This window comes from Macaca mulatta, chromosome 12, assembly GCF_049350105.2.
Source record: "Macaca mulatta isolate MMU2019108-1 chromosome 12, T2T-MMU8v2.0, whole genome shotgun sequence".
NCBI lineage: Eukaryota > Metazoa > Chordata > Mammalia > Primates > Cercopithecidae > Macaca > Macaca mulatta.
The window spans coordinates 92,234,113-92,238,776 of record NC_133417.1 but is presented as its reverse complement, the minus strand read 5'-3'; the positions used below and the strand labels follow the sequence as shown (position 1 = coordinate 92,238,776).

General features: G+C 34.6%; 1 non-coding gene across 1 annotated transcript; it reads left to right on the top strand.

Annotated features, from left to right (window-relative positions):
- Positions 1–911: 911 nt before the first annotated feature.
- Positions 912–1,018, top strand: LOC114671574 (U6 spliceosomal RNA). The gene has a single exon (XR_003721613.1). It is a non-coding gene; the product is annotated as a U6 spliceosomal RNA (small nuclear RNA).
- The last annotated feature ends 3,646 nt before the right edge of the window (positions 1,019–4,664 follow it).

Here is a 4,664-nt window from a genome sequence, read left to right as displayed (position 1 = left end):
ACAGCAGATTTTTTAGCAGAAATTATAAGCAGATGAGATTAGGAGACTGTTTTTAGTCTCTTTATGTATAAAAAATGCCAGTCAAGGATTTCATATCTTACCAAACAAAACTTCAAAAATGAAGCAAAACTAAAGTCTTTCTCAAACAAATAACTACAAAGAAAATGTGTTACCATTAGACTCGTCAAATGAAAATACTCAAAGGATTTGTAACATGGAAACAAAAAGGATGATATTCACTATCATAAAAGGATACCTAACTACAAATCTCACAACTCTTATAAAGCAATTACACAATTGAAACTCCAAGGCAACTAGCTAGCAACACTATGACAGGAACAAAACCTTTCATATCAATATTCCTTTTGAATATAAATGGCCTAAATGCTTTACCTAAAACATACAAAATGGAAAATTGTATTTTAAAGAAAAAAAGACACAACAACTTGCTACCTACGAGATAGTTACTATTGGCTAAAAACTACTACAGACAAAGTAAAGCGGTAAAAAAAGACATATTATACAAATGGAAAACAAAACAAAAATGAGCATGACCAGCCATCTTTATATCACATAAGTCAGACTATAAACCAATATCAGTAAAAATTACACTAAGTAGGATATTAGATAATGATGAAGGGTTCAATACAAGAAGAAGATTTAGCTATCCTAAATATATATGCACCCAACATTGGAGCATCCAGTTTCATAAAACAAATACTACTAGACCAGAAAAACAGATTGATACCAATAAAATAATAGTGAGTAACTCAACACCCTACTGATATCACCAGATTATTGGGGCAGGAAATCAACAAAGAAACTCTAGACATAAGTGACTATAGAGCAAATGAACCTTACAAAATTGATGTATAAAAGTCAGTAGCATTTTTATACATCAGTAATGTTTGGTGCTCTCTTCAGCAGCACATATACTAAAATTAGAATGCTACAGGAAAGATTAGCATGGTCCCCGTGAGAGGAGAATATGCAAACTCAGGAAACTTCCTATTTTTAAAAAGTAGTATTTGGGCTGAGATCCAAATCAAGAACTCAATCTCATTTACAATAGTAACAAATAGATGAAATACCTATAAATACATTTAAGCAAGGAGGTGAAAGATTTCTACAAAGAAAACTACAAAGCACTGATGAAAGAAATCATAGATGACAAACAAATGGAAAACATCCCATGCTCATGGGTAGGAAGAAATTGATATAATTAAAATGATAACACTGTCCATAATAATCCACAGATTCAACATAATCCCTATCAAATTGTCAACATCATTTTTCATGGAATTAGAAAAAAAAAAAAAAGTCCTAAAGTTCACACAAAACCCAAAAAGAGCCCAAAGAGCCAAAGAATTACTAAACAAGAAAAACATATCCAGAGGCATCATATTGCCTGACTTCAAATTACACTACAAGAATTTAGTAACTAAAACAATGTGGTACTGGTTCAAAAAGAGATGCATTGATCAGTGAAACAGAATAAAGAACCCAGAAATAAAGCCACGTACCTACAACCCACTGATCATCAATAAAGTTGACCAAAATAACAAATCTGAAAAGGACATCCTATTCAAAAAATATTGTTGGGAAAATTGGTTAGCCATATGCAGAAGAATGAAAATCGACCCTTATCTTTCACTTTATACAAAAATTGGCAATATAGATGAAAGACTAAAAGTAAGACCTGAAGATATACAAATTCTAGAAGAAAGCTAGAAAAAAACTCCTCTGGAGATTGGTCTAGGCAAATAACTTATGATGAATACTCCAAAATCAAATGAAACAAAAATAAAAATAGACATGAGATTCAATTAAACTAAAAGTCTTTGATACAACAAAATAAATAATCAACAGAGTAAACAGACAACCTACAGAATGGGAGAAATATTTGCAAATTATGCCTCTCACAAATGACTAATATCCAGAATCTATAAGGAATTCAAAATCTCAATAAGATACAAACAACACACCCCATTAAAAACTAGCAAAGAAATGAACAGACATTTATCAAAAGAAGAAATAATAAGTGAAAAAGAAACATAAAAATTGCTCAACATCATTAAACATCAGAGAAATATAAGTTAAAACCACAATAAGATATCATCTCACAATAGTCAGAATGACTAGAGTTAAAAGTCAAATATAACAAATGTTGGCGTGGATGCAGAGAAAAGGGAATGCTCATACACTGTTGGAGGGAATGCAAATTAGTTCAACCTTTACAAAAACAATATGGAGGTATCTCAAAGAACTGAAAGTAGAACTCCATTCAACCCAGCAATTCCAACACTGGGTATTTCTTCAAAGAAAAATAAACTGTTTTATAAAAAAGACATCTGAACTTGTATGTCCATCACAGCAATATTCACAATAGGAGAGTCATAGAACCAACATAAGTGTCTATCCAATGATTGACTGGATAAAGAAAATGTCTGTGTGTGTGTGTGCACGCGCGCACGTGTATCACATTAAATATGGTATATCACATCAATAAATAATATTTATATTATTATTTATAATATATAATACATATACGTATGTATATATAATTATATAAATAATATTTATTGATGTAATATACATATATACATACATGTATTATATATATATTAAATACCATGTATACTCACACATACACACACACACACGCATACACACACAAAATGGAATACCACAGAGCCACAAAAAGGAATGAATGTCCTTTGCAGTAACATGGATGGAGCTGGAGGTCATTACTTAAATGAAGTAGCTCAGAAACAGAAAATCAAATACTACATGTTCTCATTTATAAATCAGTGCTAAACAATGGGTGCACATGGAAATAAAGATGGAAGTGATAGACATTGGAGACTCCAAAACAGGGGAGGGTGAGAGGACAGGGAAGACCGAAAAATTGTCTACTGGGTACAACACTCACTATTTGGGTAATGGGTGAATTAGAAGCACAATCTCCACCAGTACATAACATAACAGTGTAACAAACACTCACATGTAATCTCTTCATTTAAATTAAAATATTTTAAAAAAAGAAAAGAAAATAACAAGTGTTGCTGAGGATGTGGAGAAATTGGAACCCTTCTGCACTGTTGGTGGGAAAGTAAATGGTACAGCTGCTTTGAAAAACAGTATGAAGTTTCCTCAAAATTTTAAAAAGAGAACTACCATATCATTCAGCAATCTCACTTCAAAGTATTTACCTAAATGAATTGAGATCAGGATCGCAAAGAGTTAGCTGTGCTCCCATGTTCATTGCAGCATTAGTCATAATAGCCAAGATGTGGACTCAACCTAATCGTACATCAACAGATGAGTGGATAAATAAAATACGGTAAATATATACAATGGAATATTACTCAGTTTTATAAAGGAAGGAAATTATGTCATATGCTACAATATGAATGAAACTTTAGGACATTATACTAAGTGAAACAAGCCAGTCATGTAAGGAGAAATGATGCATGATTACACTTACATGGGATATCTAAAGCGGTCAGACTCACAGAAACAAAGTAGAATGGTGATTGCCACCGCCTAGGAGGAAAGAGAAATGGGGAGTTGTGCAATGTGTATAGAGTTTCAGTCAGGCAGAATGAAAAAACTCTAGAGATGTGCTGTGCAACAATGTGCATACAATTAACAATACTGTACATACTGTACACTGAAAAATTTATTCAGAGAGTAGAATTCATGCCGTGTCTTTTTTTTTTTTAACCACAATAAAAAAATCATGCAAAGATGGGTGTTTTGTTCACTGTTCCTCTCATGGGCTTGGGCTGTGGCTACCAAATGTTAGGCTCCATATATATTTTCTGAATGGACTGATGAATGAATGAACACACATCCTGGCCCCAAAGCCAACTGAGACTGATAAAATCTCAAAGTACAATTGCCTTCTTAAATGGCTGGTGGTGTGGGGCTCACAAGAGTTTTAAATCTAGACAAACTGTGTTTTGAATCTGCCTTCTGACCTTCCTCCTCTGGGCGACTTTGCACAAGCGTCCCTGGAGCTGTTTCTTCATTATCTTGGGGATAATAACATGTATCTCCAAATGTGGGGCAAAATCCTACTGGATGATATGCATAAAGCTCTGAGTATGCTGCCCTGAGTAGAGTACATGCAGCACTCCTCAAACCCTTAAATACCAGAATTATGTTCTCCATCACCATCACCATCCACATCCTCATCAATAAACCTGCAACACCTTGCCCCTAATGACAAAGCTCTGTATTCACATGATCTCACCCAGTCATTACAGCAGAAACTCTAGAGAAAGACAGGCCGAGGTGGCTCCTTTTCTCATTTTAAAAGCACATCAACTAAGACTGTGAGAAGTTTACTCAACATCACACAGAGGAAAGTGGAATAGTTAGACTGATGGATACCAAATCTCATGATTTTGTTCCAGCTTCATGTCTCAATCTCCCCTCTTACTTCCCCTCCAACTAATCCAACTACCACCAAATCTGGGGACTTTATCTGCTAAACACCTCCAGATGCTTCTACCTCCTGGAGCAGGCCAGTTCCTCTCTCACCTGGCCTCCTGCCTTTCTACTAGGTATTCACACTGCAGCCTGTGGGAACTTCTCAAAACATGAATCTCACCATGCCTCTCACTGCCTAGAATCCTTCATGGCTTCATGCTGCTCTA